The 13,475-nt window shown below is 46.3% G+C and overlaps 1 non-coding gene across 1 annotated transcript; it reads right to left on the bottom strand.

Annotated features, from left to right (window-relative positions):
- Window positions 1–2,029: 2,029 nt before the first annotated feature.
- TRNAT-AGU (transfer RNA threonine (anticodon AGU)) lies at window positions 2,030–2,101 on the bottom strand. The gene has a single exon. It is a non-coding gene; the product is annotated as a tRNA-Thr (tRNA).
- Between the last annotated feature and the right edge of the window lie 11,374 nt (window positions 2,102–13,475).

Here is a 13,475-nt window from a genome sequence, read left to right on the forward strand (position 1 = left end):
GTGTGTGCGTGTGTGTGTGTTAAGTGCCATCAAGTCGCTTCCAACTCATGGCGACCCTATGAATCAACATCCTCCAAAATGTCCTACCTTTGACAGCCTTGCTCAGATCTTGCAAATTGAGGGCCGTGGCTTCCTTTATTGAGTCAATCCATCTCTTGTTGGGTCTTTTGTCTCTACCCCATGATTAATTTTATAAACTTCTATAATGTGTCCCCCACCCTTAATTGTCTCTTTTCTAAACTGCAAAGTCCCAGCTCTTCAGCCTTTCCTCGCAGGGAAGGTGCTCCAACCCCCTAGTCATCTCAGTTGCCCTCTCCTGTACTTTTTCCAGCTCTGCAATGTCCTTTTTGAGATACTGTGACCAAAACTGTGCACACTATGGCTGCACCATTGATCTATACAGGGGCGTTATAATATTGGCCCTTTTATTTTCAATCCCTTTCCTAATAATCCCAGCATAGAGTTTGCCTTTTTCTTTGCTGTGGCACACTGGGTCGATCTCCGGCTATTACAACTGATCTCCAGCCAACAGAGATCAGTTCCCCTGGAGAAAAAGGCCATGTTGGCAATTGGACTCTATGGCATTGAAGTCCCTCCCCTCCCCAAACCCCGTCGTCCTAAGGCTGCACCCCAGAAACCTCCCGCCGGTGGCAAAGAGGGACCTGGCAACCCTACCATGGATGCAATGGTGTTCACCACTGAGCTTACCCAATGGCCATGCTTCAAGAGTGAGTTTTCACCATTGGTTGACCACAGTCTCAAAGGTTGACTTGACTACAGGAAGGTGCTATCTCAGATCAAAGGGGGAGCGGCTGCTGATTCCCAGACTTGCCTCAAATACAATACTTGTCTAAGGAGGTAGTTCCCATGTTTGCCTGAGTCCTTGAAAGGCAGGGGTCCCAGAGAGAAGCCTGTGAGGTAGGTGGGGCTGTGAGAGCTCTAAGAAAGCTGTGACTACCCCAACAAAGACATGCAGAATGCGATTCAGGTGGTCCAGTAAAGGCATATGGAACAAATATCTAGAATCTACAGCGCATAATGCACAGCCATGACTCAAGCGGGCACGCTTCAGAGGCAAACACGGTTCGTCGTTGCAACATGCAATCCCTTAAAGAAATTTAGGCCTGTTTGAAAGTCTTCCCTGGTGATATTAAGGCCTCACAACCTAATTCATCAGAATTGTCCTGGGCTTTAACAGCAGGTGGTGCATTTAATAGAAGTCGCTAACAGCCACGCTAGACCTGGCTCTCATTTCCTGCAGTCAGACAGCAGCGGAGGGGAAGTAATTTCTCAAGTGCTGCATGGCCCAATTTGGATCATGACCATGGTGTAGGAGGGAGAAGGGGCTTCAGATTCCCCTCCCCCACCATTTCCTTGACCTGATGCACATACAACCCCTCGGCGCACCAAATAATGCTCCCCTGGGGCCATCTCAGGTCAGAAAAATGGCACAGGGGAAAGGCTGAAGTCCCTTCATTCCTTGCACTATGGTTCTGATCTGACTAGGGGCCCTGCAGTGCTTAGAAAATTAGTTCCCTGCAGTTGCTGTCTCGCTGTTGAGAATGACAGCCGGGTCATGGGACCCCATCCTGGGCTGCATCAACAGAAGTATAGTGTCCAGATCATGCAAAGTGATGGTATTGCTTTACTCGGCTCTGGTTAGACCTCACCTAGAGTACTGTCTTCAGTTTTGGGCACAGCAATTTAAGAAGGATGTAGACAAGCTGGAACATGTCCACAGTAGGGCAACAAAGATGGTGAGGGGTCCTATGAGGAAAGGTTGAAGGAGCTGGGTATGTTTAGCCTGGAGAGGAGACGACTGAGAGGTGATATGATAACCATCTTCAAGTACTTGAAGGGCTGTAAAATAGAGGATGGTGCTGACTTGTTTTCTGTTGCCCCAGAAGGTCAGACCAGAATCAACGAGTTTAAATTAAATCAAAAGAGTTTCTATCTAGATGTTTCATTGCAAGCAGAAATCCCACCCCTACATTTCATACTCATCACCTACTTACCTAGTCCCTTTAACTGGAGACACCAGGGATTGAACCTGGGGCCATCTGCATACTAAGCAGATGCTCTACCACTGAGCCACAGCTCCTCCCCACCTCAATTTTGAGGTTTTGCACCTCAATCTGGACATTTTTTTGGTCTTTAAGATGCTACTAGACTTGAATTTTGTCCCACTACTACAAACCAACGTGGCTACCTGCCTGAAATGCACCTCAACATAGCATGGCTTTCTGAGATATTGAAGGATCGGTTGGATAGCTTGCAATTTCATAATTAAAAGTCATAACTCATTGTTAGTGGGAGAGTCCATCGTTAATGCTTCCTTTTTCACGGTAACCCTCAGCCATCCTGATTAAAGTGTGCCGCCCCCAATTAAAATCCCCTTCCTTCTCCAACATTAATCAGCTAATGCTTCAGGTAGGCTATACATTAAACTGATTAAATCCTGCAGCCCCAAAGCAAAATCACATGTGCATGGTAAAGCTCAGGAAGATTGGGATGCAATTGTAAATCAATCTTTCTGTGTGGCTGTCAATCGATTCAGAAGCCTGATGCAAGCACATTTAAAATTGCCTTTATGGTTTTCACGTATGCACACCAAGAGTGGGAGGAGGGCTGAAAAGCAGTTTAATTGGCAAATGTGAATGCAGCCCAATTTCAACAAAAGCATCCAGATTCTTGCTGAGGGTCAGCATTTTAGATTTACACTCCAGCAAGATTTATTTGCAAGATTTTTGCAACTATTATTGCAAGATTTATTTACTCATTTACATCCTGGCTTTCCTCGTGGTTCAAGGGAGCTTGCAATAATAGTTAAAAACATTTTCAGCTAAAACCAAAACTAAAATAGCAAACCACAACCCCACCACCACCACCAAAAAATATGTTTCTTTTATTTTTTTTCTTATGTATGTGTATTTTATATATATATATATTGTTTTTTTATTGTGTTTATATGTTTTGTTATAAAAATAATAAAAAAATATTTTAAAAAAAAGATGTCTCCCATTCAAATAATATATGTGCTTTTTTTTTTCTTGTGCAATGCTGTTTCCTTCTCTGGAAATATTTTTTGTGGCAAATTGCTAGAGTTGCTGAGTCTGGGCTGGGAAATTTGGGAATGGAGCCTGGTAAGGGAGAGGTTTAGAGAGGGGTGGGATCTAGGGTTGCCAATTGCCAGGTGGTAACTGGAGATTGCTTGGCATTGCAACTGATCTCCAGGTAGGGTTGCCAGGTCCCTCCTCACCGCTGGAAGGAGGATTTTGGGGCAGAGCCTGAGGAGGGCGGGGTTTGGGGAGGGGATGGACTTCAATGCCATAGAGTCCAATTGTCAAAGCAGCCATTTTCTCCAGGGGAACTGATCTCTGTTGGCTGGAGGTCAATTGTAATAGCAGGAGATCTCCAGCTACCACCTGGAGGTTGGCAACCCTATCTCCAGGCGACAGAGATCAGTTCACCTGGAGAAAAGGGCCAATTTGGAAGGTGGACTCTATGTCATTATACCCCGTTGAAGTCCTTCCCCTCCCCAAACCCCGCCCTCCCCAGGCTCCACCCCCAAAATCTCCAGGTATTTCCCCACCCAGAGCTGGCAACCATAGCTGGACCTCAGCAGGGATGTTAATACTATCGAATCCACCCTTGAAAACTGCCATTTTTTCCAGCAGAACTGGCGTCTAGAGATCAGTTATAATTCTGGGGGATCCCCAGCCCTCTCCTGGAGGCTGGCAACCCTACAGATTGCCCTACTTCGTATAATATATGCTGGTTGCGGGATCCAGCTTGTCTTTGTAACCTTGTTGCAGAATGGTTTTCATTTTTAACAGGAACAATTCACAGCCCTGCCTTTTAACATAACAGTGAAAGAAGCGTTCCAGGAGTTACTCCCGCCCCTTGGAAATAACAAATTAGTCTTTGGCCTCTGAGGATGAGCGATGCAAAGTATTTATCAAACATTCATGCATCTTTATGGCATTCTTGACTGGACGGGAAATGTGTTCATTATTTTGATGCAGCTGGGAGGTTTCTTCAAGGTCACTGAGTTATTCAGCGTTAATGGGAGAGTAAAACCTGGGGAGGAAAGCTGGATTCCCCAGCTTTTTGTCTAGATCAGATTTCTTTGCTTATGTATAATCTGATATCACTGTTTCAGTCGCAGTAAATGAGGGGCAATTGAACACAATAGGGGGTAGCTGAACATAATGTAACAAAAGGCCTTCCCAAAGAGTTCACCCAAGTTAGGGTTGCCAACCTCCAGGAGACGTCTTACTTTGCCGTCCATGTATACAAGGAAGGCACACTCCTTCATATATTGAATGAACTTGGCACGGAAGGACTAAGAGCTTGAAAAAGTTTCCTATGAAATGGAATTATACCGGATTTCCATTGCACCACGTCTTGTCTCCATTGCTTGAATTTTGCAATCTACATGCATGGACTTGAAATTATGATATTCATTGAGCACTTTTGCCTATATTTATCTTTGTGTAAAGCTTGTATGCTGTTATATTGAATCTACTTTGTACCTTTTGTAAATTTCCTGTTTGCTCAACCAAGCTTGTGCCTGTTAGTAATTACCTTTAATACATTTTAAGAGCAATTTTGTATTGTAGTTACCTTATTTTAGGTTTACTTTTGCTGGTGCTTGCACCTTGAATTCTAACCTCCAGGAACTAGCTGGAGATCTCTCACTATTACAAATGATCTCCAGGCAATAGAGAGATCGGTTCACCTGGAGAAAATGGCCGCTTTGGCAATTGGACTCTATGGCATTGAAGTCCCTCCCCTCCCCAAACCTCGCCCTCCTCAGGCTCCGCTCCAAAAACCTCCCGTCGGTGGCAAAGAGGGACCTGGTAACCCTAACCCAAGTGATCAAGTCCGTTTTGCATACTCTCAAAATTATTTATATCAGAAAACAATCTTGAACTTTGTAAAGCAATCATGAAGCTTCTGTATACCAAGTCAAATGAATGAATGGTGCATCTAACTAACTTCCGCACAGGGATGATTCCTTGTTTTCTGCCCACTATGACAGGGTTGCCCACCCTAGCATGGGAAAATCCTGGAGATTCGGGGGTGGTACCTGGAGAAGACCAGGTTTGGAGAGGGAAGGTAGCTCAGCTGGCACTCACCAACACCTTTTTTGGTGCCCATCAAGTATTTTTAGAAAGTGGGTGGGGCTAGGTGGATGTTTTGCCCAGCAGGGCTTCTGATTGGCCATTAGCGATTTGATTGGTTGTGCAGATTTTTCAAAACATTGCTTTGGCAGCAGCTGCCACCACAGCACAAGGATCGTCACTAGGGTTGCCAGCTCTGAGTTGGGAATTATCTGAAGATTTTGGGGGTGGAGCCTGAGGAGGGCGTGGTTTGGGGGACTTCAATGGGGTATAAAGCCATAGAGTCCACCTTCCAAAGCAGCCATTTTCTCCAGGTGACCCCAAAGTGGCGATCGGCACTACCCTGGGCACGCAAGAAAGGGCCACAAGAGCCAAACACAAGAGTTGTAATAGCAGGAGATCTCCAGCTAGTACCTGGAGGTTGGCAACCCTATCTCCAGTCAATAGAGATCAGTTCACCTGGGGAAAATGGCCGCTTTGGCGATTGGACTCTATGGCATTGAATTCCCTCTTCTCCCCAAACCCCGCCCTTCTCAGGCTCCACTCCAAACCTGGAGCTGGCAACCCTATATCAGTCACACCTGAAGAAATTGAACAGTATAAGAACATGTTTTTCAGGGACAGGAACACCTTGTCCGAAATACAGTGTGAAAAATGGTGTATATTTTATGCAACATTAGCAGGGAATTAATCTTGCCAAGTCTTTTCTTTTTTCCTGGAGCAGCTACTGGCATTGTAAATTCTCCTTTAGTGAGGTACACATTCCCTTTCCCCCCCTAAATGGCACCCGCAGCCGCCATGAATCATGTTATAGCTGAATCAGCTATAACAAGCTAATATTAGAGGTCGGGTGGGGGGGGGGAAGCACCTTTTATGGCAGCCAACGTGATAAATTTGGAAAGGCAATTTCAGTGGAAAGCCTTGTTTTACAAGGGCACATTTCATAATGGGGATGACATTCCCCACCCCTCTCAGCAATTCCATAATTGCATAGAGTAAGTGGCTCAAAGGAAAGCAATGAGCTTCAAACGCTGAAGCCAGGCAAGCATTAACTTGAGGGTGGGGTTAGGGTTGCCAACCTCCAGATCCTAGCTGGAGATCTCCTGCTATTACAACTGATCTCCAGCCGATGGAGATCAGTTCCTCTGGAGAAAATGGCTGCTTTAGCGATAGGACTCTAGGGCGTTGAAGTCCCTCCCCTCCTCAGGCGCTGCCCCAAAAATCTGCATGTATTTCCCAACCCGGAGCTGGCAACCCTGTCCAGAGTCCCTGTCATGTCCCTCTATCAAACAACTTGGTCTAGGTTAGAGGCCATAGGGTTGCCAACTCCGGGTTGGGAAATTCCTGGAAATTTGGGCGTGGAGCCTGAGATAGGGTTGCCAGCTCTGGATTGGGAAACACCTGGAGATTTTTGGGGCAAAGCCTGAGGAAGTTGTGGTTTGGGGAGGGGAGGGAATTCAATGCTATAGAGTCCACTTTGGCAATTGAACTCTATGGCATTGAAGTCCCTCCCCTCTCCAAATCCCGCCCTCCTCAGGCTCCTCCCCCAAAATCTCCAGGTATTTCCCAACCCAGAGCTGGCAACCCTATCCATGATCCATCAAGTTCCACCTCAACTGGTCAGCTTCTACTCTGACCCAGCAGGCTCCGACCTACGGCTCTTCCCAAGGGGGCAGTAATGTTTGAAATTAAAACTCACAACTCCAGGCCAGAGGCAAAAACATAAAGCAGGAATGTTGTAAAGCGGAAACATCAGCCAACACTGACTCCTCTAGGGTTGCCAACCTCCAGGTATGAGCTGGAGATCTCCTGCTATTACAACTGATCTCCAGCCGATAGAGATCAGTTCCCCTGGAGAAAGTGGCCGCTTTGGCCATTGGACTCTATGGCCTTGAAGTCCCTCCCCTCCCCAAACCCCGCCCACCTCAGGCTCTGCCCCAAAAACCTCCCGCTGGTGGTGAAGAGGGACCTGGCAACCCTAGACTCCTCCTCTGTGCTCGGACTATTTTTAAAAATAAGAATAAACTGTTCCTTCCAATCGTTCCCCCTCAGCCAACATTCAAGAGAAACAACTCATTTCATTCATGGGTGTTATTCCCCTACCTCCCATTTCCTTATCTCTTTGGTGAATGGGTGGGTGTGAAATTATTATTATGGGAAAGCCGAGGTCTCTTCTCTGCACGGATTGGAAAAGAAATCACAGAATCGGATGCGATTAAGTACCCAGTGTGATATTCTCACACGCTTTCTGTGAGGCAGTCCTCAACTGAGTGCTATTTCATTCATTCATACTCTCCCAAATGTTTTAGGGAGAAGTTACATCCCAGTTCGGCAACTGGTTAAAAAAATAAATAATTAAATTGCCGTCTTGTGGCGCTTCAAAGATTAACACGTTTTCAGTCTAGCATAATCTTTCATGGAATATAGCCCACTTCTTCAGATTAGGGTTGCCAACCTTCAGGTGCTATTGTAGCAAACAAACGTTAGCGTGCTGTATAGTTACTTGAGCAAACCCAAACCAGCAACGTGTTGCAAGGACAATGAATAATTCAAAATTAAATACTTGTAATAGTGTTATTCAAACTATCATATACACTATATACAATGAACTTGGTTTACAAACTGAACTGTATATACCAAAGAACACAAAATTAAACTACAGAACATAGGTACAATGTCCATTTTTTGCAGTCCTTTTAGCTGTATAGAACGTCTTGTCATTCAAGAGGTAAGAAGGTCAGTTCTTCATTTAAACAGAAGCCCGGTTGTCTTTCTGTTTCGGCTTAACAAAAAAGCCTTCCTCAGCGGCCACTACAAAAATACAGCAATATACACAATGCAAAATGGTCTATAAATAACAGGAATCAAAAGTAAGCATTATAGGAATAAACAAACAATTGATACTTACACGCGAGCTGTTACTAACTGGCTTTCGCGTTGGCAAAGTAGCCCTTTGCCAACGCGAAAGCCAGTTAGTAACAGCTCGCGTGTAAGTATCAATTGTTTGTTTATTCCTATAATGCTTACTTTTGATTCCTGTTATTTATAGACCATTTTGCATTGTGTATATTGCTGTATTTTTGTAGTGGCCGCTGAGGAAGGCTTTTTTGTTAAGCCGAAACAGAAAGACAACCGGGCTTCTGTTTAAATGAAGAACTGACCTTCTTACCTCTTGAATGACAAGACGTTCTATACAGCTAAAAGGACTGCAAAAAATGGACATTGTACCTATGTTCTGTAGTTTAATTTTGTGTTCTTTGGTATATACAGTTCAGTTTGTAAACCAAGTTCATTGTATATAGTGTATATGATAGTTTGAATAACACTATTACAAGTATTTAATTTTGAATTATTCATTGTCCTTGCAACACGTTGCTGGTTTGGGTTTGCTCAACCTTCAGGTGCTAGCTGGAGATCTCCTGCTATTACAACTGATCTCCAGCCGATGGAGATCAGTTCACCAGGAGAAAATGGCCGCTTTGGCCACTGGACTCTATGGCATTGAAGTCCCTCTCCTCCTCAAACCCCGCCCTCCTCAGACTCTGCCCCAAAAACCTCCCGCCGGTGGTGAAGAGGGACCTGGCAACTAGGGTTGCCAACCTCCAAGTAATAGCAGGAGATCTCCTGCTTATTCAACTGATCTCCAGCCGATAGAGATCAGATCACCTGGAGAAAAATAGCCGCTTTGGCAATTGGACTCTATGGCATTGAAGTCCCACCCCAAACCCCGCCCTCTTCAGGCTCCTCCCCCAAAAATCTCTCGCCAGTGGTGAAGAGGGACCTGGCAACCCTACTGGCAACCCTAGTTCAGATGCTTGTAGGGGTCCATAGGATTGCCAAGTCTGGTTGGAAAATTCCTAGAGATCTGGGGATTAGGGTTACCAGATCCTTTGTCGCCACCAGCAGGAGGTTATTGGGGCGAAGCCTGAAAATGGTGTTGTTTGGGGAGGGGAGGGACTTCAGTGCCATAGAGTTCAATTGCCAAAGCAGCTATTTTCTCCAGGTGAACTGATCTATATCAGCTGGAGATCTGTTGTAATATCAGGAGATCTCTAGAACATAAGAACATAAGAAAAGCTCTGCTGGATCAGACCAAGGCCCATCAAGTCCAGCAGTCTGTTCTAGCTAGTACCTGGAGGCTGGCAACCCTATTTCTAAAGTGGGTTATCCTTTGGGACTAATTATGTTAGAGGGGTATGGGTAGGGTCACCTACAGGGTGACCTAGGGTTGCCAGGCCCCTCTTCATCACCGGTGGGAGGTTTTTGGGGTGGAGCCTAAGGAGGGCAGGGTTTGGGGAAGGACTTCAATGCCATAGAGCCCAATTGCCAAAGCGGCCATTTTCTCCGGGGGAACTGATCTATATCAGCTGGAGATCAGTTGTAATAGCAGGAGATCTCCAGCTAGTACCTGGAGGTTGGCAATCCTACACCCAGAGGCTGAAGACAAATACATGTTTCCAGTTGCTTTCTTGCCTGTGGTGTAAACTTTGTAGTTTTTTAAGACTGACTTACATGCCAGCAAGTGGAGTGCTAGTTGAGCGAGTTCTTTCCCTTGCCAAGAGGTGCTCCCGTTCTTTCTGTTCTCCCATCTCTCATACACCAGGTTAGTTTTTTGCTTTGCAAAATGTCAAGTGGTACATGTACACTTGTGTATGTAAACATTCTTCCTTCATCTTACCAAATTAAACAAAACAAAAAACACACAAGCATTTTTAAAAGCATTGAAAACAATTGGAAAACTGACCTGTAGAAGAATGGGGAACATATGTGTTGATGAAGGCATAGGTGCTAGCCAATAGGTGCTCACCATAGCTTCTCCGTCCCTCCCTCCCCCCCCCCCCCCCACTTACACACCCCGGTTTGGATGAACCATGTTGAAACTTTTTGGGTGATTGTTTTGTCTCAAGGCAGAAAACTGCTCAAAAGTGTAGAGGCCTCACCAGTGCTATCAAACTTGTCTTCGCTGTTCCTTGAAAGCTGTAGATTACACCTGAAAGCCTTCTTAAAGTTCGAGTCCTTAAAGTTTTGTTTCCTGCTTGTGGCGCGTGCCTCTGCAGCAGTTAAACTGGTGAGACTTCATGCCAAGTTCACAGCCTTTGTGCACTTCCTCCTTTTGTGATTTGCGGCTGTCCTTTGCATTATGAATGTGGGCTTTATTGTTGTATTAATTTTGCTGCCTTTGCAAAGAGCCGGATGTCTCGAGTCCTGTTCTGTGCCTCTGCAATTTCCTCTCGACCCCTTAGCCGAGACCCTGTCCCGCTGGTTCCATCACCCACTTAAAGCTGGTACAGAAGAGTAAACAATGATCTCAAATAAATTGGTCATCTCAGGGTAGTGACTCATCATAGATCTGAGTGCTGAGTCATCATCCATCTGATCTGTGCTTCTGTCGCTAGACAAGTAACGCTTTATGATCAACTGCACTGCAAAATTGCTAGCAGGGTGTTACTTTCTTTAGCAGCCCTGTTCATTTGCTTTTAACTAAAGCCTGCTGGGCAGAAATCTCACTAGTGAACCTTTTCCTAACCTGTCCCCCAGGTTAGGGTTGCCAGCCTCCAGGTGGTGGCCGGAGATCTCCTGGGATTACAGCTGATCTCCAGGCCACAGAGATCAGCTCCCATGGAGAAAATGGTCTCTTTGGAAGGAGGAGGCTTTGGCATTATACCCCACTGAAGTCCCTTCACTCTCCCAGCCCTGCCCTCCTTAGGCTTCACCCTCCCCCCAAAATCTCCAGGTATTTCTCAACGCAGAGCCGGTGGCCGGGGTGTGTGTGTCTTGGGAACCCTATGAAGAAATCAAGGGAAGAAGCCTTGCCTCCTTAATTTTGGCTGCAATTAAAGGCATAGGAGAAGGATAGGTCTGCCAATGTTCAGGTGGCACCTGGACATCTGCTGCTATTGCAACTAATCTCCCCTAGAGAAAATGGCTGCTTTGGAGGGTGGACTTTATGGCATTCTACCCTGCTGAGGTCCCTCCCCTCCCCAAACCCCACCTTCCCCAGACCCCACCTTCCCGAAATTCCAGGTATTTCCCAACCCAGATCTGACCAGGTTGTTGTTGTTGTTGTTTTTAAAGAAGGTGGTAGTAATTATGGGGGGTGAGGTTGCCAGGTCCCTCTTCACCACTGGCGGGAGTTTCTTGGGGCAGAGCCTGAGGAAGGCGGGGTTTGGGGAGGGGCTTCAGTGCCATAGAGTCCCATTGCCAAAGCAGCCATTGTCTCCAGGTGAACTGATCTCTGTTTGCTGGAGATCAGTTGAAATAGCAGGAGATCTCCATCCACCACCTGGAGGTTGGCAACCCTAGTGGCCCACCCCTCTAAAACATCATTTTTTAAATGATCATTAGGGTAACGAATAGCAGCATGGAGTTTTCCATTTGTTCTTTCAAGAAATGTGAATCTCTTTTCCAGTATATATGCTGGCTGGGGGCATTTGAGATTTGGGGGGAAGAGATATTGCAGGAGAAAGAAAGAAAAACTGATAGCTGGGTTTAATGGCCAGCTCTTGGGTGTACTCCCTATTAAAGAGTATTCTAAGAGACTTGGATGTGGTGTGGGGTTGCCAACTGCCAGGTAGTAGCAGGAGATCTCCTGCTAATTCAACTGATCTCCAGCCGATAGAGATCAGTTCACTTGGAGAAAATGGCTGCTTTGGCTATTGGACACTATGGCATTGAAGTCCCTCTCCTCCCCAAACCCTGCCCTGCTGAGGCTCTGCCCCAAAAATCTCCCACTGGTGGTGAAGAGGGACCAGGCAACCCTAATGTGGTGGTTTCACCATGACTAGATAGATGTCCTCTTTAGTAACAACATATGAATTCACATAGGGTGGACTGCACTCCTAAGGCTAGGATGTGTGTATAAGTGCCGTCAAGTCACCTCCGACTCATGGCGACCCTATGAATGAAAGTCCTCCAAAATGTCCTATCTTTGACAGCCTTGCTCAGCTCTTGCAAACTGAAGGCTGTGGCTTCCTTTATAGAGTCAATCCATCTCTTGTTGGGTCTTCCTCTTTTCCTGCTGCCTTCAACTTTGGGACCTCCCTTTTTACTGGAAGTGTTAATATCCGTACATGACCTCTGCCCAGTGATCCTGAGATTGACCATAGGTCCTGCAAACTAGGCCACAAGAACTGTTCCTGTGATTTATGCCTCTTAGGGCCGAACTAATCAATGTTGAGGCTGCCGGCCACTTCTCCTTTGGGATATGCAAAGCGATCTGGAGTAGGGAAGGGAAGAGGCTCCTTAACCCTTAGTTTCTCCGCAAACCCTTCTTCTGAAACTCATCCCTGTCACCAATTTGTTCACTCATAAGAACATAAGAAAGGCCATGCTGGATCAGACCAAGGTCCATCAAGTCCAGCAGTCTGTTCACACAGTGGCCAACCAGGTGCCTCGAGGAAGCCCACAAACACGACGACTGCAGCAGCACCATCCTGCCTGTGTTCCACAGCACCTAATATAATGGGCCTGCTCCTCTGATCCTGAAGCGAAAGCTATGCATCATGAATAGTAGCCATTTTGACTAGTAGCCATGGAAAGCCCTGTCCTCCAAGAACATGTCCATTCCCCTCTTAAAGCCTTCCAAGTTGGCAGCCATCACCACATCCTGAGGCAGGGAGTTCCACCATTTCACGATGCGTTGTGTGAAGAAATACTTCCTTCTATCTGTTTTGAATCTCTCACCCTCCCACTTCAGCAGATGACCCCGCATTCTAGTATTATGAGAGGGAGAAAAGCATCTCCCTGTCCACTCTCTCCACACCATGCATAATTGTATAGACCTCTATCATGTCTCCCCTTAACCACCTTCTTTCCAAGCTAAACAGGCGTAAAAATTTTAACAGCTCCTCATAGGGCAGTTGCTCCAGTCCCCTGATCATTTTGGTTGCTCTTTTCTGCACCTTCTCGATCTCTGCGATATCCCTTCCCTTGAGGTTCCTGGAAGGTAAACATGGGTCAAATAAGCTCCAGGAGATTCTTTCGATTTCCAAGTATGATTACTAATCCATTTGGGAATTGGAATTGCTCGGTCCTTCACACGTTTCCTGCCGGACACGTCTTCCGCGACTGCAGCATCTCTGGGGTGGCTAGCAGAAGGCTGTGCAGGTGCCGATCCAGATTTTAAAACCCATCTGGCAAAAGCCCTCATTGGCATGAGGGCGAGCGATGTAGAGCAAGCGGTTGCCAAGGGAGACAGGATGCCTGTGACTGATGCTACCTGCTCCATAGGGCTGCTGGCTGCGTGATTTTTCCATTTCCTGGGTGTGTGGGGGGGGGGGACTGAATCCTGCACAACTAGCCCCGCATGCTGCCTGCCACTGCAGCTGTTTTTCTGGCTGAGAAAGAGGA

Source organism: Euleptes europaea, chromosome 5 (genome assembly GCF_029931775.1).
Source record: "Euleptes europaea isolate rEulEur1 chromosome 5, rEulEur1.hap1, whole genome shotgun sequence".
Classification (NCBI taxonomy): domain Eukaryota; kingdom Metazoa; phylum Chordata; class Lepidosauria; order Squamata; family Sphaerodactylidae; genus Euleptes; species Euleptes europaea.